The sequence below is a fragment of the Pseudonaja textilis genome, chromosome 3 (genome assembly GCF_049901715.1).
Source record: "Pseudonaja textilis isolate UNSWEBS1 chromosome 3, rPseTex1.2, whole genome shotgun sequence".
Taxonomy (NCBI): Eukaryota; Metazoa; Chordata; class Lepidosauria; order Squamata; family Elapidae; genus Pseudonaja; species Pseudonaja textilis.
The window spans coordinates 82801499-82826213 of record NC_141992.1 but is presented as its reverse complement, the minus strand read 5'-3'; the positions used below and the strand labels follow the sequence as shown (position 1 = coordinate 82826213).

Below are 24715 nucleotides of genomic sequence, written 5' to 3'. Positions count from 1 at the left end.
CTGCTTCTGCATCCAGAGCTGCCACTGCGTTTGGAGCTGCCACTTCCACGTTTGGAGCGCTGCCACTGTTTGGAGCGCTGCCGCTGTTTGGAGCACTGCTGCTGTTTGGAGCTGCCACTTCTGCATTTGGAGCTGCCGCCGCGTTTGGAGCTGCCGCTTCTGCATTTGGAACCCCACCGCTGTTTAGAGTGCCGCCGCCATTTGGAGTTGCCATGTCCACATTTGGAGCACTGCCGCTGTTTGGAGCACCACCGCCATTTGGAGTGCCGCCGCCACTCCAAACACAGCGGCAGCTCCAAACACGGAAGTGGCAGCTCCAAACATGACGGCGATGCTCCAAATGGCAGTGGCACTCCAAATTGCAGCAGCACTCCAAACACGGAAGCGGCAGCTCCAAACGTTGGCAGTGGAATGGGCAGAAGGGAAAGCAACAGCGGCGGGTGCCAAAGGTCTTGGGTCTGCAGCAAAGGTGTTTGGTGGGAGTAGGGAGCTCTCTGCACTTCACCATGATCACCCGTTAGGAGCGGCTGGTGGCAAGGCTGCCCACGGGGCACTCTAGATGAGGATGCAAGGGGGGGAATTAAGTCACCCCCCAAAAGATGGCCTAGCCTTTTTTTCAGGGCTCAAAAAAAATATAAGACCCGGCCTTATTTTATGAGAAACACGGTATTGAAGAGGTGTCCTTCTTTGGAAAATGTTCAGCTTGCAAATCTGGGATACCAAAGAATACAATATTATACAGTATTATTTCATCATGGCGAGGTTAAAAAAATGCTGACAATGATCATCGCACCTAAATGCAGAGAAAATTGAAGAAAGAAGGTATAAATATTGGAGGCTAGCATTGGACTTCTGGAGAGACGGTCTAGAGCAGGGGTCTTCAACCTTGGCAACTTTAAGACCTGTGGGCTTCAACTTGCAGAATTCTGGGAGTTGAAGTCCACAAGTCTTAAAGTTGCCAGAGGTGGTATTCAGCAGGTTCTGAATAGTTCTGGAAAACCAGTAGCAGAAATTTTGAGTTCGGAGAACTGGCAAATACTACCTCTGATTGGCCCTGCCCCAACTATTCTCTGCCTCCCGAGTTCCAGCTGATTGGCTGGGTCTTCTTTTGTTGCCCTGCACAGGAGAACAGAGCTGGAAAGCAGGTTAGTGGGGTGGGAAGGGAATGGGGATTTTACAGTAATCTTCCCCCAGGAATGGGGAGGGAATGGAGACTTTACAGTATCCTTCTCCTGGAGTGGGGTGGTAATAGAGATTTTACAGTATCCTTCCCCTGCCACGCCCACCAAGCCACACCATGCCCACCAAGCCATGCCCATGGAACTGGTAATAAAAAAAATTTTAAATCCCATCACTGCATGTTTGGAGACCCCTGGTCTAGAGCACTATTTCTCAACCTTGGCAACTTTATATATGGGGACTGACCTGTAGGTTTCCTGCATAATGTCATGTTTATATGTCCATTTTATAGTTTTACGATGGCATCAAGGAAGTGGACTTATTCCGTAAAAAGTTCTAGGCTGAGGTTGATGGTGGATGAAGGCTGTTGAAATAATGATAGCATTTGGTGAGAAATTCATTTCTGTGAATGTAGATGATGGATGCGTACAAAGTCAAAAGCCTGGTGTCAAGGAGTGCCATTTGGGCATCAGTGATTATATTCCTGATGCTTGAGATCCATGATTGTTGATTTATAGGGCCTCAACATCCACAGGGGCTAAAATGGTGGTGTTAGGGAGATTGCCTTACAGTTCCATTTTCCTATGAAGTCTGTGTTGTCACTTGTGTAGGTAGGAGTGCCGGTGGCATAATGTATTATTTATTCATTCCATGCATTTTGAGCGAATAAATAATACAATAATATTACTAATATCAATCATGGATTATTATTTATTCATTCAATACGTTTCTATCACACTACGATCAAAGTCACTCAGCAGTTTACAGAATATATCAAACAAGAGTTAAATCACTGGCGGTCAGGTTAGAAAAGTAATGTTAATTTCAACAATTGCCTAAAATACCCTGTGCAAAAACTATAAAAGGCAAAATATAAACATGAAGGAAAAACTATAATAAAGCAAAAGAAGGAGATGGTATCAATATGTTTAAAAAACCAACAAGGAGTTGATCAATCTGAACTCTGTTGGGAAGTTGACCCAAAGTGCTTCCAACAACAGTTCTTTTATAAAGATCAGTAGCTTCATTTCCCTTAACGAAGAATTGGAAATAAAACCGATGCAGTGACCATAGCATGAATAGCAACTGAATTTGCTTTTTTTCTTGGGCTGTTCATTTAACCTTAACCCACTAGCTTTTAAGATACTGATCCCAGTTAGTTTTCCATCTTTATTACTGTCTGGGGGTCGCTCTGATTTTTGACACCAAGATGTGGTGGCTCTACTCATCCACAACTCAATGGAGTAAAAGTACACATTTTGACACCAAAACACAAAAAAAGATGAAATACGTAACTAACAGCACTTGCTATGCTAGTTCAGATCTTTTAGGGGGAAATACTGCCTCACAGAAGAAAAAAGAACCCTGCTTTATGAAGAAGGACAAGCAGTAAAGACTACGTATGGGTAGCCCTTGACTTATGACATCAACTGAGCCCAAAATTTGTGACACTTGTTAAATGAGTTTTACTCTATTTTACGTCTTTCTTGCCCCAGTTCTTTGGTGAACCACTGCAGTTCATTAAGTTAGTAACATGTTTGTTAAGTGAATCTAGTTTTCCCATTGATTTTGCTTGTCAGAAGGTCACAAAAGGGAATCACATGACCCCTGGACATTACAACCATCGTAAATGTGAGTCAGTTGCCAGTGTCTGAATTTTGATCACATAAACAAGGGCAGGCTGCAACAGTCATAAGTGTGAAAAATGGTCCTCAGTCGTATTTTTCAGTGCCATGGTAACTTCATGGTTGCTAAATGAGCTGTTCTAAGTCAAGGACTACTGTATCTGTAGTCAAGGAACTGCTTTGCCTACTGAAGGCTAACAAGTGAGGTGAAGATCCTTCACCCTAAGACTTGGAAAATGAAATAAAGACTTTTTTTAAAAAATGAAAAAATCCCTTGTCATGTTTAGCATTGAGCTGAAGAAAGCTCAGCCACTATTATTCATCCCAGGTGTATCCCCTTTCTTGTGGACCACGGAAGACTTCCCTGTCAGTATTGTGACTGAAATGAAAATTTGGTTGATTGTTGTAAATGATGCTTTACAAGTTGGATTCAACCTGAAATTGTACTGTTATAGTCACCAGCTTTTTCCAATGTGTGGAATTCACGTGAATGAAAGGCAGATAATCCAGATTTGGCAATCTTCTACTTATTCATAAGTCATTCAGTAATTTATTATGGTCCATCACCTGGATTAAGATGCTCTGTATTCATTCTCCAAAGAAATTTGATTAAAAGGCAAAAGACTTTTTCAGCTGCTGCTCACTTCATCAGCTGCTGCTCACAAAAGCATCCAGCAAGTCATAAAACATATTTTAATAAAATTTGTGAGTCAGAAAAGGTGCTATCAGATTCCTGACTTTTTTGCCACCATAAGCTAACATAACTCTTCTTATAACATATTCTAGTGTTTAACTCTGCATCTAATAATACCAATTATTTGCTTAAAAAAACTGAAGTGAACTAAATCAATTCCCTCAAATAGTTTAAGAATCAATTCAATGCAACTGATCTAGCAAGTAGCATCATGAATCTAATTGTTAATAGGACCTGATTATTGAATGCAAGGGTCAGTGTGGTATACCAATTAAGCATTCATTTAAGAGCAGCTAAACCCAGAATCAAATTCATCCTCAGCCATCGATGACCCTTGAACCAGTCAATCACTTTCAGCCCACTCTTCCTCTTAGGGCAGGGGTGTCAAACTCACAGTGCACAGGCCAGATGCATCACGTGCTGGTCCTGCCCCCCACCCAGTTTAGTGAAGGTGGTGGAATCCTGATACGTCATGTGATGCCACCGTGATGACGTGAGTTTGATACCCGTGTCTGAGGGAATTGATAGAAGGAGGGCTCTATATCACCTTGAACTCCTAGAAAAAAAAATATGAGAGTTTTGGGTGTGTAGCGTAAGGAAGCTGACCTTGAAAGTGATATTCAGACTCTGTTGCCAAAGCAACAAGAGGTAAAAGTCCAGACAGATCACCATAATTTCACTTAAAAGGGAATATAAAATATAAAAGGGAAAGGAGCACAATCAAATTTGCAAGACTGTGTTTTTAGAGCCAGTCTCAATAAAGGTTGTTAGATGGGCGCTGATGAGGAAGGAGCAGGACTCAGGAGTGTGAAGAACTCTTTGTTACATACTGGAATCAAAAAGCCCACCAACGCGGTCAGCTCCGGCTTGTTATAGCCAGCGCTGTCCAACACTTCAGCCACTGACGGGATTCAGTTCTTCCTGCCAGCGGCTGAACCAATGAGTAGGGTCTGACCTCAGACTCCACTTTGCATATCACGTAAACACATGTACATACATCGTCATTCATATTCAACAAAAATAGTTTTAGCCTTCCTGTGGAGTTAATTTTTTCATCCAATATACCTAGTGGAGTTGACAGGGGGATTTTGTGCAGAATATAAGACAGTGCACTTGCTCGCAATGATTCCTTACAAGCCTCAAAGAACATGTTTTGAGCACCTTTGACTTTTCTAAACATGTTGAGGGGACTGATAGGAAATGGCACTCACAGATGACTTGTCCATCTACAAAATGGCTGCCACAATGGATTCAATCAATCACAACACATCAATTTACCAGTGTTTAAGGATAGTCCTTGCCACTTCCTCCAGTCCTCAAGGATATTAATTGCTTTTTGATGATTTGGGAATGTTTTGTTGCAGAGGATATTCTAATTTTGTTTTTATTGTTATAAGCTTCCCAGACTCCCATTTTTGCAAGATGAGTGGCTGCAAAACAACTATGGAATCGACAGTATGTGGAATGTAAATGCATTCGTGGAGTATGGTCAATTGCTTTGCAACATGCCAGGTTTTTTTCTGTAATTGTGCTTAAAATTAAAATATTTAGAGGAGGTACCAGGATTTGGTCAATCTTGGCTCTTCCCCAAATCCCAGATCATTTAGATGGTTGAGATTGACATGATGGTTAGTTTAGATTGGCATGATGGATTTACCAAAACATTTATTGTTTCAGGAGAGTCTTTACTTATGAAATTAAAATAATATAAAAGGGAGACAGAGACAAGGAGGCTGATAAATACAAAAGAGATGTCTTCAGGCAGATGGAGATAAGCAACTCCCATGTTGAGGTTCTAGTTCTAATTATCAAGCAATTCTCTAAGTTTTCATTAAGTAGGAGCCAGGCTGTATAACCATATTATTCTAATTCAAACACATGAAATTCCCCAAGCCATATTTCTAGCACTATTGCTTCTCAGTATTTCTATTTGGCTTTGTTTTTCTAAATAAATTTTATGAGAGTCCTTTGGGCAAATATGGTTTCCCTTGTGCTTCTGGAAAGAATGTGCAATATTACAACCCTTATGGGTGGAAGTAAGAAAAATAAAAAGAGCAACAAAAAAACCATTTCAAAAAGCCATTATCTAAAATGCAAGATTAAACTGCAGGATAATAATAGTAACTTGCAGCCCTAAATATACTTATTGGGACTAGTAAGCCTATAAAATGTAATTCGGGGTAAAAATGTGCAGGGATTTACTTTGTTTTTCAAAATGGCATATAGTTATGGTAATCATAGTTTCTTGGAAAAAATAAAGGACAAATCTGGAAAAAGGGCAAATCTGAAAGATAAAAAAGATAGAAAAATATTATTAATGTTTTTACAACTTTGCTTTACAAAGGAAAATTCAAGAGCAAATTTTACAAAAATACATATTCTTATAGAACAATGTTTAAAATCAAGTAGTATATGTAAATTTATTTTTAAAAGGCCGATTTTCCTTATATTTCACACAAATGCGAAAGACTATGTATCAAGTGGTGCTATTTATACAATAAAAGTTAAATGACCAAAATAAAGGGAGGGGGTGTTATTTTGTTTTAAATATAAATAAATCAGGACAGGTTTCTGAAATAAAGGACTGTCTTTTATAAGAAAGGATATATGGTCACCAAAAGTAATAGATTAGATTTTTTTAATATCATTATTATTTTTATAAACAATTCAAAATAACAAACTAATCCTTCCTCTTCCTATTTTCTGTATAACAACAATCCTGTGATTCAAGTGGGGATGAGTGTAACTGTCTGACTTGAAATCACCCAGCCAGCTTTCGTGGTTGAGTTGAAATCATGTTTCCTGGTTTCTAGTCTGATACCTTAACCATTAGACCAAACTGGCTCTCACTAAACCATACTGGCTCCATATACTGTAGTATCCCAATGCACAGAAATGCATGCATTACAACTCTTCCCACTAATAAAACAAGATATTCTATTAGGGGAAAAAAATATTACCATGGTCTTACCAACACATTTCCCAAATTTTGGTTGGCTACAATCTGTTTTTCTAACCCTTGGCAACTGTAAAACGTTTGGACTTCAAGTTCCCAGAATTCCCCATTTGGCAGGCTAACTGGGGAATTCTGGGAGTTGAAGTCCACACATGTTAAAGTAATCAAGATAGAGAAACACCACAATGTTCCCCCACACCTACATCTGCCTTCCTATTCAAAGGGATTGCTCTGTTGCAAGGGTTCAACCAGGAAGAATGAGAAGAAGTGTACAGAGATTCGTTGTTTCTTTGATTGACAGCCTTTAACTTAGTTAATGCAATTGTGCGCCTCCAGATTCTGGCATAAGTCATGAAGACTGGGCTAAGGGATTTGTTAGATCAGACGCCATCAAATTAGAGTTTAAACATGTTGCTGAGAGATGCAAGATGATTAGTTCAAGGCATGCTGTGACACCTAATCTATACCTCTGAGTTAATACTGAAATCAGATTTGATTTCAAGATTGGTGAGCTTTTTTATGTTGTGCTGGATGGGGAGGTATGGGATATTGTATTCTTTAATTTGATTAAAATGTTTAATAATGTTATGAACATTTTTACATATATTCTTGACTTTCTTGGAAAGCCAAATATAGTTCTATTACAAGACATGTGACAAATTCACACTTGCCTGTGGTGAATTTAACAACCTCTTTTGGGGTAGCTTTTACCCAGCCTGGTTTCCAAAGTTTCATTTTCTGTATGGTCCCACCACTGTTTTGCAAAGAAGTACCACAATCTCCCACACATTTATTTTCTCATGTAAAAATCAAATTATTAAAGTGAAGCATGTGTATATATAGATATAGATATAGATATAGATATAGATATAGATATAGATATTAGATAGATAGACAGACAGACAGACAGACAGATATAGATAGATATAGATATAGATATTAGATAGATAGACAGACAGACAGACAGACAGACAGACAGACAGACAGACAGACAGATAGATAGACAGACAGAGATAGATAGAGATAGAGAGATATAGAGAGATATAGAGATATAGAGATATAGATATAGATAGATAGAGATAGATAGAGAGAGAGAGAGAGAGAGAGAGAAAGAGATTTGTTTTCTTAAGTTTTCACGGGTACTTACATGTATGGTATTTGGCTTTGTTCGGGTATTTTCCCATGTCATTATAGTTGTGCTTTTAAAGTTGTAGCAACGCTTCAGCAGAATCTCATCTGCCATCATCAGTATTGTGTTCGTCTGTGAGTCTATATATATATAGTCTATATATAGAGAGAGTCTATATATAGAGTCTATATAGAGAGAGTCTATATATATATATTTTCTCAGGACTGATTGCAAATTTACTTTTTGACAGAACCAAATATATATATATATATATATATTGGTTCTGTCAAAAGTAAATTTGCAATCAGTCCTGAGAAAATAAAAACCAACATCCCTTAGCTGTGGTCTATGGTAGGAAATATTGAATCTTTCACAGCAGTAAGTATATTCTCATGGCATACTAACCCATGTATTAAGGTTATGCTCACTACCATTTCCCCTCACTTCATCCTGTATTGCAGCTTAATCATAACTGAGGGATAACCTGAGGTTAAATGTGCCACCTGAGTTCAGAGGTACATCTATTGCCTGATCAGAATAACAGAGTTGGAAGGAACCTTGGAGCTCTTCTAGTCCAACCCCTTGCCAACCCTAAACCATGGCGGACAAGTTGCTGTCCAGTCTCTTGAAAACTTCCAGTGTTGGAGCACAACTTCTGGACGTACATCGTTCCACTGATTAATTGTTCTAACTGTCAGGAAATTTCTCTTTAGTTCTAGGTTGCTTCTCCCTTTGATTAGTTTCCACCCATTGCTTCTTGTCCCGCCCTCAGGTGCTTTGGAGAATAGCTTGACTCCCTCTTCTTTGTGGCAGCCCCTGAGATATTGGAATACTGCTATCTTGTCACCTCTAGACCTTCTTTTCATTAAACTAGACACACCCAATTCTTGCTACCATTCTTTATACTATATGTTTTAGTCTCCAGTCCCCTAATTATCTTTGTTATCCTTCTCTGTAATCTTTCTTGAGTCTCAACATCATTTTTACATCACGGCAACCAAAACTAGATGCAGTATTCCAAGTGTGGCCTTACCAAAGCATTACGAAGTGGTATTAACACTTCATGTGATCTTGATTCTATCCCTCTGTTTATGCAACCTAGAACTGTGTTGGCTTTTTTGGCAGCTGCTGCACACAGTTGGCTCATATCTAAGCATTTATCCACCAGTACTCCAAGATCCCTCTCACAGTTACTACTCTTGGGGCAGGTACCACCTATACCAGGGGTGTCAAACTTGCGGGCCAGATGCGTCACATGCTGGCCCCGCCCCTGCCCAGTTTAGCGAAGGAGAAAAAAACACGATACATCAGGTGACAATGCCGTGACGACACAAGATTGATACCCCTGACCTATACTATACCCGTGCATTTTGTTTTTCTTGCTTAAATGTAGAACCCTAACTTTTTTCCCCCATTGAAATTCATTTTGTTAGATAGGGTCTAATGTTCAAGTTTACTTGAAGTTCTCAAATTCATTTTAGTGCTGCCTGCAAATGGCAACTGTCTTATGTGAGTCTCGGGCCATGAATTAAAAATCACAGAAGATAAGATGGATCTACACAAATTCCTATTAAATCAACAAGCTGGCAGACAGTTTCACATGCCAGAGGGAAGTCAATATGGCTGAAGAGGAACAACAGCTCAATATACACCACACTTCCAGACAACTGTCCTTTCTTCTTTTCCCAACTCTTCTGTTTCTGTTTTAAAGCACACTTAAAACTGATATGGACCATTTCAATTGTTTTCAGATTTATTTAGACATCCGGATGCTATGAAGATGAATATATATGGGTCTATAGAGCTCAAAGAGTATGGCCACCAGCCACTCAGCATTTCTCCAGTCTAGCCAACTCAATGAATAACTATCAACCCTTCAGGGCTTGTTGGTCAGCCAGGAACTAAATAACACATCCCTTTCAATTTTCACCCAAAAGAAAATACAAAACTACAATAAATGTAAGTGTTTATCCCTATTACTGAGTTTACAAATCTCAATTTCCCCAAAATTTCCAAGGCTAATACATCGGTAGCTTTGCATTTGAGCTTCATGACTGCATCTTGCCGACAACCTGCTTGGATGGATCCAAGGAAATGAGATCAGGGCAGGCCAAGAATCTCCTTGATGAAGAGCACTTTTTGAAGCCATGGATACCCTACCATTTCTGGAGTGGCATTTTCTTCCTTGAAATAGCAACTCTCTATCCATGGATACAATGCCACTGTCACAGGACTATAATGAAAAGACTTAAATTCACAAGCCCTGTTACGGTATCAAAAGAGGCACCTTTCTTGTGAATCCTGCAATAGTTGCTTCGTCTGGAAAAATCAAAATGACGCTTCTTTCTTTTCTGATGAACTTTGGATATTCGGGCATGTGCATAGCAGTGTGAATTCTGGAGTAAAGCAAAGATAGAAATAGCAATTAGACTTATTTACCACTTTATAGTGCTTCACAGCCCTCTCAAAGCAGATTACAGAGTCGGCATCTTGCCCCCAACAATCTGGGTTCTCATTTTACCCACCTCGGAAGGATGGAAGGCTGAGTCAACCTTGAGCCTGGTGGGATTTGAACTGCCAAATTGTAGGCAGTTGGCTGCGGCAGAAGTAGTTTGCAGTACTGCACTCTAACCATTGTGCCACAGAGGCTCTGTTATGATGTTAAGATGATTTGTTATTCATTCTTTCTTCCTCAAACTTTGTTTCTTCTCCAGAAAAGATGGCAAGTTCTCAAAGAATGCAATGATTTTGCTTAGATCACCACATTTTCTTTTAACAAAACAATGGAGTTTGAGGAGAAAGTGGGTCAGCCATGACAAAGATAGCTGGGTGAAGTCAAAATATCCCCCAGCCAGCCAGCCAGGACTGGCCACAGTTTAACCATGGATAATCACAGACATGTCAGATTATATTGTTCAAATGTGCTCTAAACATAGAGCTACTTGCCTAAATAGGGAAAGAAACTGTTAAACGAGCCAGTGCCTCAGGTTTTATCTGGGTCGCTGCATTAGACAGAAAAGATATATTGTGAAGGAAGATGATACCTTTCAACATGAAAGTCTCTAAATTGTGAAAAGCAAAAAGCACTTGTCAGATGATTGGGTTATTTGCGCTGCATTAAGGAGCTGACAATTTGAAATGTGTCACACGGAGGTGGACAAACTCATTTTCCATCTGAAATGACACTTGTGCCTCTGTTGTTCCTATTGCAGGTATTATGTACATTTTGACAATGATTGCATAATTCAGTTGCTTCTGTTTAGGAGCTAGCCATGTTTCTAAAAATGTAGAAGCAACACATACATTGCTATTCTTAACTATCCCTTTCCATGAATGTGCAGTTAGGAAAATTCCATTGTCCTGCCTTTCCATTGTGTCTAGGACAAAAATAGGACTCTAACATCCCCCATAGGCTTACCTGCCTCCCCCCTTTTATTTATAGTAGTCCTTGACCCGGAATTTTGCTCATAAGTTGTAACGGTCATAAGTCAAGGCACCATGTGACTGGAAGTGATTTTCCAGCCTGTTTGGTGCAGCTGTTAAGCAAAGCCATTAAACATTGTGACTCCAATAAGCAAATCCCACAACCAAAGTAAATCACAGTCACATAACTACAGAATGTCAGGATGGATCATAAAGTTATCCTGCTCAACATTCAGCCATGTGACCATAGAGATGCACCATGACCATTTACAATTGCTAGGAGTGCTTTATGGCCCCTAGAGCAGAGTTCCCCAACTCTTCCAGGTGGGGGGGGTGGGAAGAGGGGATTGTTTTATGGGAGGGGCAGGTGTGTGCCCCATGGGTCATGCAAGTGGGGCTGAGAGCACCTGCGATGCTTGTGTGAATGGGGCTGCAAGAGCCTGTAACATTTATGTGAGTGAGTCTGTGCACATGCACGCACACCAGCCAGCCACTCATGCAGCCCAGTTGCGGACAGGCCACAGACCCCTGCCCTAAAGCACTCATTCTGTGTCCGTCATAACTTCAAACGGTAGTTTTAAAAGTAAAAAGCTGTTGAGCAAGATTTACCTGTATTATGGATTTTTAAAGTAATTAATTTTCTTAATCCCACCATATTTTATATGGCACATTTTATTTGGCATGTTCGGGTCTTTTCCTGTGTAAGATTGAGAGTATCTTGGCGATGTTTCGGCGAGGTCCCACTCGCCATCCTCAGGCTGGTGCTTTTGGCTTCGTGCCAGTGCAAGCAGTGCGTGATCGGAGCTGCCGTCTCTCTATAAATACTGGTGGCGGGGGCTGGTGTGCTGGGCTGGTTGGCTGCGCTGCTGCTTCTTGATTGGTTGATGGAGTTGATGTTGGTATTTCGAAGGAACCAAATTAATATCCAACACTGAATACTCCAGCAAGAGAATAATCAGGGAAGCCATCGAGATAGAGAAACACCCCCATAATATGAATAGATGGGATGACACCTTCCGCCTACCAGACATCTGGAAGCTAGCCCTCACCAACAACTGAGTCCCAGTCACAAAAACCAACAGCAGACCCGAAACATCACTGGACACCACTGCCAATCCCCCTCATCAGACCCAGGCCCAAGCCCATCCTATAAACAAAGGACAACCACCATCCAGAAACCAGACCACAGCTGCTTCAGCAGCTGTCACACACACCCGACCCCAAAACCAAACAAACTGACACACACCAAGAACACAGACCCAGACTCAAAGCCAGACTAAAACCCAGAATGCTACATCACGGCCACCCGCTCAGGATATCACATCAGAAAACTCAGGAAATTATACCACAAGAACTCAAGAAGTTGCAACACAGCAAATGACTCAGGATATCACAGCACAAGACCAAGGATACCACAGCAATAAATCTCAGAAGGTCATCACACAACCCATTACCCAAGCAGTTACAACACAGAAGGCTAATGGAAAAGAGATCAAAACACAAATGATCCAGGAGATTACAACGCAGGACCCAGGATACCACAACAAAAGAACTCGCAAGCCCATCACACAACCCATTACCCAAGCCATTAAAACACGAGAGGCTAATGGAAAAAAGATCACTACAAAACAAACGACTCAGGAGATTACAGCACAAGATCCATACATATATGTATACATACATATATGTATACAACTCAATGTGGCAAACATATCCAACAACTTTCCTCCTCCTATTTTCCCCACAAAAACCATGGGGGGTGGGGGGCTGAGAGAGAATGACTGGCTCAAAGTCATCAGCTGTCTTTCATGCCTAAAGGAGGCCTAGAATTCAGAGGCTCCTGATTTCTAGGCCAGGAACTTTAGCCACTACACCAAACTAGTATTTAAACAAAAAGTTTTGTACTAAAATAGGCTTGCACAAGCCTATATAGAATGTTGTATAATGAGTCTCATTGGGGAATTACTAGATGCTCCACCCACAGACTTCGTGTCGTCATCATCCCCCACCCCTGAACTCCTGAGGGAGTCCCTATTCAAGAAAACACTCCCCCATTCTCTTTAGTCCAGAGAAAGCCCTTTTGCACAGCATTTATTCAAGGGCAAAAAAATAGCAAACCTTCTGCTGCTGCTTCTCCTTCCTTTTCTTACCTTTTTTTTTTAGTAGCTTAACTAAATGTGTGTGCTAAAATCCTTTCAGGATAACATGCTGAGTCAGTAAGAAATGCAAGTCTTTATAATATATACCAAAGTTGGAGAACTAAAGGGCAGTTGAAAGGCAGAAGAAGAAAAGAGAAAATAGCAATAGAGAAAATAGCAATAGCCCTTAGACTTATATACTGCTTTATTAGTGCTTTATAGCCCTCTTTAAATGGTTTACAGCAGAGGTGGTATTCAGCAGGTTCTGAGCAGTTCTGGAGAACCGGTAGTGGAAATTTTGAGTAGTTCGGAGAACCGGCCAATACCACCTCTGACTGGAGATTTTACAGTATCCTTCCCCTGCCACGCCCACCAAGCCACGCCCACAGAACTGGTAGTAAAAAAATTTGGATCCCACCATTGGTTTACAGAGTCATCTTACTGCCCCCAACCATCTGGGTTCTCATTTTGCCAACCTCGGAAGGATGGAAGGCTGAGTCAACCTTGGGCCAGTCAGGATAGAACTCCAGGCTGTGGGCAGAGTTAGCCTGAAATACTGCATTCTAAGCACTGTATCACCAGGGGTCCAAAAACTATTGATATCTGCAGAGTTTTCCATCTTGGAATACATATATCACTCATCCATACATATAGAGATAGAGGTACCTAGCTCTAATCATTTTAATTCAGTAACTTGAAAAACCTTAAACTACCACATTTCTACTATTTTCTAGAATGCGACTTTTTTTAACTGTATTTCCAATCCCAGTTTCTTAAGGGTTGGAGTACTGTTTCCCTGACTTAGAGCAAATGGGTGAAAAAACAACAGAGCTGTGGTTCCTTCAAGTTCGCTTAGAAGGAGAATTTTCTTGTTCCTGATTTTTAAGAGTTTGTACTTTGTGTGGGGGGGAATGAGATTTTTCCCTATTTGCTACGCTAACAGAAGCTTGAAAAAAATATAAAAGCATAGCACAGAACTAAGAAGCAAACCTAAAAACAAAATCTGAGGAACACAAATTGAAGTATATTTATAGTCTGATGGTGAAAAGCAAAGTTTTAAACATCCATGTTCAATATCTCCAACCAAAAGTTGAATTTGTTTAGATAGAAATGATATATTAATAAATACTTCATTAATATAACTAGGAAATGTAACTGTTAAGTTCGGAAAGAAGGGAGGCCACACCAGAGCTTCAGTCATAACACACACTTTATTCATGGGAATAAAGGGGGCTGTCGCGTCTGCAGCTAACAGCAGACCTACCAGCGAACAGCAGCTGGCTCAACCTAGCAGCCGGCTTTTATAGCCGACTGTCGAAGGGAGCCAGCCAATGGGGACTAAGAACGCCCCCGTAAGAATTGCGGACCTGATGGGGAACTGGTGTCAGCCCCAAGGACATAACACCCCTTCCCCCCAGATACGAACATGAGTAGTCTTTAAGGTATGAAGGCGGTTTGTGTTGCCGCTCTGATCGTCTTAGTTCGGGTGTAGGAGCGGGTGGCACAGAGTTCGGGACAGCGGGGATTTGGTCCCTTGGTAGCTGTCCAGCCACCCGACCTTGCTCGCCGGTCGCCGGCCGGGTTGTCGAGTTGCTGCGGTCTCCCGGTGTGGTAGGGGAGCTGCTGGGAATGGATGTTGATTCTGTGGAAGGGTCGTGGTCAGCCGTCTGCTCCCTCGGTTCGGTTGGCGGAGGCAGGTTACTCTGAGTGTCCCAGCTAGGTGCCGGATGCGGTGCCTGGAATGTGGCTGTGGTCTCTGGGTCGGAGGTGGCGTGCTCGTTCTGCCGGCTCCTCAACTGATCCAGGTGCCTTCGCCAAATGCGCCCGTCTTCTAACTGGACGTGGTACAACCTGGGCCCCGTGATGGCCACGATCCTGCCAGGTACCCACAATGGGTCTCCCGTGTAATTTCTGGTGAAGACTTGATCCTGTAAGACAAAACTCCTGACCCTACTGTTAGACCCAAGGGGTGTATCTGGGCAATAGTGAGGGTGCAGCCTGTCTAGTATTGTCCTTAAGCGTCTGCCCATCAGTAGTTCTGCCGGTGACTTGTTCGTGACCATGCACGGGGTCGAGTGTTGGCTTATAAGGAATCTAGAGAGTCTGGAATGCCAGTCATCTTGGGAGAACCTGGCGAGGGCCTCTTTGGTTGTTCTGACTGCTCGTTCGGCCAACCCATTGCTCGAGGGGTGAAAGGGAGTCGTTAGGATGTGCCGGATGCCTAGGTTGGTGACATACCGGCTGAAGTCTGAGGACGTAAATTGAGGACCGTTATCCGACACAATGGTGTCTGGGAGACCGTGTGTGACGAACAAACGAGTCAGTCCTTGGGCGACTGCTCGTGTGGTGGTTGAGAGAAGGAGTGCCACATCGATCCATTTAGAAAATGAGTCTACTACTATTAGGAATGTTTTGCCATGGAATGGGCCGGCCAGGTCAACATGTAGACGGGACCATGGTGCGTTGGCGTTTTCCCATTTGGTGGGAGGGGTTACTGGGGGCGCTGGCCGGGATTCTTGACAGGGATGGCAGGAGCTTACCCATTTTGCAATTTCGTCGTCCATGCCCGGCCACCATACATAGCTCCATGCCAACGCCTTCATTCGCACAATGCCGGGGTGCCCTTCGTGTAATGCCTTCAGGACGGGTCTGCATAGTGACTCTGGAATGACAACTCTGGTCCCCCACAGCAGACAATCCTGTAAACTGGAAAGTTCCTGTTGGCGGACTTTAAAGGATGAAAATTCGTTAGACGGGTTACTGCCCGGCCACCCCCTCCGTACCCAGTCCAGGACCTGGGCGATCAGTTTGTCCTTCCTGGATTGGAAGGCAATGTCTCTCGCAGTGATTGGAATTCTGAACTCACTGGTGTCAAAGATGGTGTGGACTGGGGCCGGATCCTCCACAGGCGTTGGTAGCGGGCACCGGCTGAGGGCGTCTGCATGGCTGAGATTCTTTCCTGGACGGTGCACTAACTTGTATGAATATGCTGCCAGGAATAAAGTCCATCTTGTCATTCGGGGAGACAAGACTTGTGGTGTTTGCTTTTCTCCGGAGAGAAGCCCCAACAACGGTTTGTGGTCTGTAACCAGTTCGAAGTTGTGCCCAAATAGAAATTCATGAAATTTTTTAACAGCTGCTACGGCAGCTAGGGCCTCTTTGTCGATTTGGCTATAGTTGCGTTCTGTCGTTGAAATGTTCTAGAGAAGAACGCAATGGGGGCTTCGGACCCATTGGGTAGTCTATGACTTAATACGGCCCCAATTCCGAAAGGCGAGGCATCTGCTGCCAAAACTAGCGGTAGGTTCTGGTTGAATTGGATCAGTACAGCGTCTGAAGTGAGGAGTGACTTGACTGCCCTGAAAGTGTATTCCTCTTTGGGTCCCCAGTGCCATGGAACATTTTTATCTAAGAGTCTATGTAGTGGTTCTGCCACTGATGCCTTGTGCGGCAGAAATGATGCATAGAAGTTCAGCAGGCCTAGGAAGGCTTGTAGTTCTGGTTTGGACGCCAGTGTGGGCGCTTCGTGAATGGCTTTAACCTTTGATTCTACCGGGTGGATGCCAGAGGCGTCTATTCGCACCCGAGAAAGTCCACCTGCTTAGTGGCTATGGTGCATTTTTCTTTTTTTAGTTTGAGGCCATGCTGTCTGAATCTGTCCAACACCCCTCTAACTCTGAGGAAAAGCTGTGTTCTGTCCCGGGCGGAAACCAAGATGTCATCAAAGTACGGAACCACGCCAGGGAGGCCCTGTAGGATCCGTTCCATTAACGACTGGAATATGCCCGGGTGACACTCACACCAAATTGGAGGCGCTTGCATCGAAGGCCCCTCTATGGGTAACAATGGTTTGCACCGGCCATTTGGTTGTCTACAGGAAACTGTTGGTAAGCCTGAGACATATCCAATTTGGCGAATATTTTTCCGGTTCGAATGTGTGCAGTAAATGCTGGATTACTGGCACTGGGTATGCGCTAGTCTGTAAATAGCGATTTATTGTGGTCTTGTAATCTGAACACATCCTTATACTACCATCTTTTTTGAGGCGTGTGACAATAGGTGTCTCCCACTTAGCAAAATCCGTGGGTTCGATGACCCCTTGTTTTAACAATTTGTCTAGTTCCGCATCCAGCTTAGAACGCAGAGCGAATGGCACTCTCCGCGGTTTCAAATGGATGGGAACTGCCTGGGGGTCCACTGAGAAAGAAATAGGTGTGCCCTTGTAGCACCCCAATTCATCGCTGAAAACGTCAGCGTAATCAGAGAATAGTGAGTCAGTGTCAGAGGACAAGACAGCATGAACCCCCATTAAGTTAAGGCCAAGAGAGGGGAACCAATCCAACCCCAAAAGACTAGGAAGGGCACCATCAACTACCACTAATGGCAGGTGTCCTTTAAAGGTTCTGAATTTGACTAGGAACTTGCCTGTTCCGATTACTGGAATGTTCTTCCCTTGGTAGTCTCGTAAGGATAGGCGACTCTTCTGCAGCTGTTTCCTGGACAGGCTGGGCCGTATCTTCTTGAGCGTGCTCCATGAAATAATCGAGAGCGCTGACCCGGTATCGACCTCCATTAGGCAGTGTTTACCTTCTAAATGAATGGAGAGTTTAATTTTATTGGGTGTTAAGAAGGTATGGTTAGCTTGATAGCATGTAAAACAGTTTTCTACTTGCCTGGATGGCCCCGAGGGGGCGTAAGATGGTGGCTTTTGTGGAGCCACATGCGCTGCCTGGCACACCCTAGCGATGTGTCCTCTTCTGCTGCAGTTGTTGCAGGTGGCACTTTTGAACCTGCACGTTGCTCTGGCATGGGGACCCCCACAGGAGAGGGACAACGGGGTGTGCCTAGGTACGTTGCCTTCTCTCGGTCTAGTTCCTACCTGTGGCTGCTTGAATGGTTTGAGACGGTGCACTTCAGATTGCTCGATGGGCTCTTCTTCGTTCACTGCCTCCTCAGAATGTACAGTGACTGGATTACCTTTGGGGGTGCTTCCCTGTATTTCAGCCGCTGATTGTATTGCCAATTCTGCAGCCAGGGCTTCCTCGATGGCTTGTGCTAGATTGAGGTCCTTCCTTGCCAACAACCGCCTCTGTAGTCTTGCATCCTTGACCCCGCAGAAAAGTTGGTCCAGGAGCATGTCATCAAGGTAGCCTTTAAATTCACAGTGCAGGGCTGCGGTTCTGAGGGCTGCCATATATTGGTTTATGGTTTCTCCCTCCGCTTGCTTCCTCATGCGAAAGGCGAAGCGTCTCACGATCTTTGACAGTTTTGGCGAATAATGATTGGAGAGGGTCTCCAATAGCTCAGACCATGGGACATTCTTGAGTTCTCTTGGGGTGAACAGTGCTGTTGCCGTGTCGAATACGGTGGCCCCGCAGTAGCTCAGGAAGAAAGACTTCTTTTTGTTGTCTGTAGCGTCAGCCAGACCCACAGCATCAATATAATGGTTAAAACGGTTCTTATAAGAGTCCCATTTATCTTCGTCTGGTTTGAATGGCTGGAACGCCGGATTCGCATTCATGACTGGTTCAGCTTTCGGCAGGTAAAATAAGTCTCACTGGGAATACAGGCCCTGGAAAGGGTAGCAGCTACAGTTTGTAGTGCTGTTAACGAGTGTTCAGCTTCTGAGTTCTCTCTGGGTTGTACAGGTAGCAGCTGCGCTCGCAGTGCAATTCGGTCTGGTGATTCAGCTCGTGGAATCTCTCTGGGTTTTCTCGCTCTCTGCAGCCCTTGGCGGCTGGAACAGACGCTATAACTGACGCCCGTTTAAATTTCACGCCCTTACAAGGGCGAGGCGGCGATGCTGCAGCTGCGTGCTGACAGCGATTTAAATCTCGCGCCTGGATTTAGCGGTCGTGAGCGTCGCGCTGGAGCTTCGCTACACGCAATTCCGGCAAGTTTGTTGTTGGGCGGCTGAGGCTCTCAGTGCCCACTCTCTTGTAGCTAGTTTGTGATCTTGAGCGGCTACACGCTCCGCTTCGATTTCCTCTCAATTGGCTGACCGAGCTCTCAACGTCGCGGCTACGGTTCAGCGCTTCAGATTCGTGATTTTCAGCTCTTGTATAGCTGCTGGCTGGCCAGATCCCACCTTCGTCGCCAATGTTAAGTTCGGAAAGAAGGGAGGCCACACCAGAGCTTCAGTCATAACACACACTTTATTCATGGGAATAAAGGGGGCTGTCGCGTCTGCAGCTAACAGCAGACCTACCAGCGAACAGCAGCTGGCTCAACCTAGCAGCCGGCTTTTATAGCCGACTGTCGAAGGGAGCCAGCCAATGGGGACTAAGAACGCCCCCGTAAGAATTGCGGACCTGATGGGGAACTGGTGTCAGCCCCAAGGACATAACAGTAACCATCTTAACTGAAAAGGTTCTGAGTTGTACTGATTATTCAGCCAGTGATATTTTCCACATATTCTTTGATTTGAAGAAAAAGCATTTGATACACTCAAAAGTTATAACACCTTTTAGTGTCAGGTGCAAGAAACTAAGACCCAGGAGAGAGTTCAAAAACACTACAAGTTTATTCCAGGCAATCTATGCACAAGAATTTGATCTACTAATGTGTTAGATCGGTTAAATCGGTTCACATTGAGAGGCGAGACTCGGGAGTGAACATTCAGCTCTTTATTGTAAGTTTAAGAAAGGAACAGAAAAGGCTTGCGAGCCGCTTGGCTTTATACAGCCAGCCGGTGGCTCGGCGGCCAATGGCAGCGCTTTGAATCTCCCGCGATTGGCTCGGCCAATCGCGGTAGATTCTCAGCGCTCCAATCACAGGAGTTCAGTCAACCAATCACGTTGCGGTCCGGGTGGACCAATCAGAAGGCGAGTCTTCAAGAATGTTAATACAGAACATAATGGTTAATGCAAATTGGCGCCAGAGCCAACGGAGGGGTGGACTTAAGTCTCTTTCAGGAATGTAGGGACTCCAGGCAGATGATGCATTTGACCCTGCCCTTGGGCTCCTACATTTAGCTTCAGAGCACTTCTCAAACACTTCTACATGGAGACTTTCTTGTGAAAAAACTATTGCTTACATGCTTATAGTGACTTGATAGACTAATTCTGTTGCACCAGATACACTATTTATGTGGGCAATCCCCTGGTCAGGATAAGGATGACATCCTCTCTCTCTATTCAAATCAATACATACACCATCAGTCACTTCCCAGAATACACAGAGCTCACAGATACAAGGGCCAACTTTTCTGTTGCACAGAAAAGAGGAAATTATTGCACTCTGCAGGATAGATCTGATATTCTTTCAGGCTGCCAATTGGGCATGAATGTTCTGCTGTAATTTTATATTAGCATTTGAAAATCATGCAAGTCCGTGGAGAATCACCAAGGCAAGAATCTAACAATAAACCAACAGACATCAAATGGTATTGTGTATGAAATTGGAGTGGATAAATGTATTTGTACCCTACTGCTTAGAATAGGCAAGGAGATGGAGAACTAGATACTAACTTAATACCACAACCCTTTTGAAGAAGGCAACATGCTCTCAATGATCTCAGAGTCTATCAGATCAGATCATACATGAGAGATTGAATCTGCTGTTCTCTCCTTAAATAGCTCATTTTTCTTCAGAGAATTAAAGACAACGTGCATGAAGGCCTCCCTAATCTAATCTCCATAATAATGTTTTTATGAGGTAAATTAGGCAGAAAGAGAGTGACTGCTCCAAATGTTCATTGGCCCAACCATATTTCCTTAAAGAAATGTGGGAAGGCATTGCAATCTTATTATACTTTTTAGTCCTGCGACCCAGAGAAGGTATAGTACTGGCAGAGGGAATGAATTGTAGAAAGACATCTGTTGAAAATCAATAACTCTAAGTCCATAAGTGAGAATCTTTAAAAACCACACGCTCTCCAGTTTATTCTTTGAATTCTGTAGGTCAAGAAATTATGTAGTGAAGATAACATGAAAAACAATCAAAGTGTCAGGCTACTAGAACAGAGAATTACTCCTACAGTTACTTCTGAGTGGTTTCTTTTATTATTCTTTACCTATAGACAGAATCTTGCCAGACTAAAGCAAGTATTTGTATCACTAAAGATATACTCTAGGAATTGCTAGGGAGGAGCCATTTTAACCCTCTTCCTGATGAGCAAACTTTCTGAACTGGGCAGTCTCTTTGCCCTCTGGAATGCAGCCCTGCCTCCTGGGAATCCAGACTTCAAAAGAAAACACAGATTAGGAGATATGGCATGGCCAATACTAGTATATCCCTCTCGTATATAGTTCTATCTACATATGTATGCATTTGTATACCTGGATTATTTTTGAAATAAAGTGATTCTTCATAAAATGTTATAATCTAACCAAGTAAGGTAGTAGATAGGCAAAAGATGCCTCCAGCTTACAACAGGAAAATTCATACATGCATGTTACTTATTTCACTGATGCTACTGAATTTTAATTTCAATAACTGATTTTGCCAGTCTCAGAATGAAACAGAAAGAACTTTTCAATCTCAAATCCACTCTACCCTCAGTAGGAGCTGTGGTTTACTCCCCACTCCAATTTCTTACACAATACCATTTGATGTCTGTTGGGTTATTGTTAGATTCTTGTCTTGGTGATTCTCCATGGACTGGTATGATTTTCAAATGCTAATATAAAATTACAGCAGAACATTCGTGCCCAATTGGCAGCCTGAAAGAATATCAGATCTATCCTGCAGAGTGCAATAATTTCCTCTTTTCTGTGCAACAGTCTGGGTCGTAGTTGGCCCTTGTATCTGTGAGCTCTGTGTATTCTGGGAAGTGACTGATGGTGTATGTATTGATTTGAATAGAGAGAGAGGATGTCATCCTTATCCTGACTGGGGGATTGCCCACATAAATAGTGTATCTGGTGCAACAGAATTAGTCTATCAAGTCACTATACGCACGCAAGCAATAGTTTTTTCACAAGAAAGTCTCCATGTAGAAGTGTTTGAGAAGTGCTCTGAAGCTAAATGTAGGAGCCCAAGGGCAGGGTCAAATGTATCATCTGCCTGGAGTCCCTACATTCCACAATAGTAATGATTATTGTTGTTGTTTACAGGTCCCCTCTCCTTCAGCTACTTTATTAATTATATTTACATGTATTGTATTTATTTAATATACTTTATTACTGCTATTGTTTTCTCTATTGCAAGGTATCCTATGTCATATCATTGGGGTAGCAAAGAAAAAGTGTAAAAGAAATTAATACGCACCCATTCACTGTCACTTGCAATCTTTTGTATAGGCTTCTTCTGGAATCAAGGTGATATAGCAAACCCTTGACTATACTTTGCCAAGAGTTTCTAGGATCGCCCAGCATTCAAATTCTCCCTGAAAGGAACAATCACCACAATTGGACTGTCTTGATTGTGGACTTTATTTTGCCTTCATAAAGGTTCTGCTAATCAGAGATATTACCCTCATGCATTAGGTGCCAATATTTATCTGGTTGGTGTCCCAGCTACTATATCCCAAAGACCAATGCCTTAAAGAGGTCAAACCGCCCCTTTCTACATACCAAAGCACACTGCTAGTCATCCTTTCCAACTGATCTCAGTTCTTTGGAAAGAGGTGGTAAAGGACAATGGCTTTTTCCCACCTTCTGTGTCAACTGAAGCAGGAAACAATAACTACTTTTGGGAACACGGACAATTGGCACAAAACCGCTTAAAGTCTGGGAGGGAGATAAAGCTGGCGTTGCGAGATTAGGGAAAAACATTTCAGTTGCCAAGGGATTCTGGTGCCAATGTAAACGTCAAACGAGGAAAGGGCCTCAGTCTTGCAAATAAGCTTCGGTCTTTCAAATCCCCCTGTTGTGTTCGGGAGTGAAAGAGAAAAGAGAAATCTGCTTTAGCAAGCGCTCTTACTCCATGAAAAGCTGTGCCCCACAAGACACACGCCAGCAGTCTCTGCACTCCTACCCCCGAATGATACAAGAGCCCATTTGTAAACGGTGAATTCCACAGGAACACAGTGGCACCAATACTTCAAAGCTCCCACCCACCCCCCACCTGCTCCTTGCCTCTCTGTCTCTCTGGTCTTTGCAGAGATCAGGATTCCAGGAGGAAATACAAGAGAACAGATTTAAAGAGAATAGATGTTGGGGAGCAGTGGGAATTGGTACAAGAGAGTGGGAGAACAGTCAAGGAGGTGGAGAGAAGAAAAACAAAGCACAAAAGGCAAAGCAAAGGGAAAACCACCAAGCAGGGAAAGTGTGGGGGGGGCGGGGGCTGGGGAGGAAAACAAATAACAAAACAGAAAGAAAAATTCCTTGGCAAATGACCAAGTCTGGGAAGGAAGGAACAGGGCTAGGAACAAAAGGATTGCAGGCAAAGAGAAAGACCATTGATGGTGTCAGTATTGTTAAGAGTACTAAACCATCTTCCCTTCTAATTGGATAAATACAGTTTCGCTTGGAATGAATATCACCGATACCGCCTTTGCTTTGTGCATTGCAGTTTCTTTCATCCCTTCTAAGTGTCAGAATTATTCACAATGTCTGTCACTTTATTTATTTTTTTTAAAAAATACACCTTTAAAAAAAAAATTCTGTGCAATCCAGAAAGGGTCCCAAAAGTGCTTTTTCAGGAGGCAACTGGACTTTTTTTTTATTTTTTCTTTAAGACTTTTTACTTCTCATCCAAGAAGCTTCTTCAGCTCTGACAGGATAATGGGGAATGGAAGGATTTATATTCCTTGCAGATAGCTGGTCATTTGCATCCTTTTAGAGGGTTATTGAAGCACTTGGAGGACTTGAGGACACAGATAAACCTCCAAGTGCTTCAACGACCCTTTAAAAGGTTGCAAATGACCAGCTGTCTGCAAGGAATATAAATCCTTCCATTCCCCACTATCCGGTCAGAGCTGAAGAAGCTTCTTGGATGAGAAGCAAAACATCTTCAAAAGAAAAAACAGAAAGTCCAGTTGCCTCCTGAAAAAAGCACCTTTGGAACAACCATGACCTGGATGATTGAGAATCTCTGCAGACAATCAGGAAAGGGACATCAGCATTCCGATTTTTTCAAGAGTGATCACTCATTAACCTCCATTCATACTAAATCCCACTGAAACAGAGCTAACAGATCTATTCCACTATTAGCAGACAAACTTTAGGGAATATATTATAGAAATAGAAGCAATGAAAAAAACTTCAAAATAAACATCAGTGGACAAAGGATGGGGATGCCAGCCACTTCGTCTATGGTTAATGTATCTATGTGAACATATATTAGAGACAAAATATTTCTTCCCAAATAGAGGTGCTAAATAGGCCAAAAAGACAGAGAAATGCTGAAGTGCCCCTCTTTCAAACCCTTTCAACTGTCTGGAAAGATCAAAGGAACACAACACTCATTTATCGAAGTATTTTATAAATATCCACCTAGATGGCACCATTTAGCTAACTTTGGCTGATCTTGGCAAGCTAAGCAGGGACAGACTTGATTGCTACTGTATGTGGATGGAAAATAACATCAGGGCTACAAACCAGACTAAGAAGTGTAAAGAGCATTCATAAATCATCCAGGAGATTTGAATTGTTGCTAAGGAAGTTATATGGACAGTTCCATAAAACT

General features: G+C 42.8%; 1 long non-coding RNA gene across 1 annotated transcript; it reads right to left on the bottom strand.

Moving 5' to 3' along the window:
- Positions 1–9331: 9331 nt before the first annotated feature.
- Positions 9332–22746, bottom strand: LOC148126192 (uncharacterized). The gene is made up of 3 exons (XR_015742579.1): positions 22660–22746; positions 22355–22472; positions 9332–9979 (listed from the first exon to the last, which is right to left on the bottom strand). It is a non-coding gene; the product is annotated as an uncharacterized LOC148126192 (long non-coding RNA).
- Positions 22747–24715: the final 1969 nt, after the last annotated feature.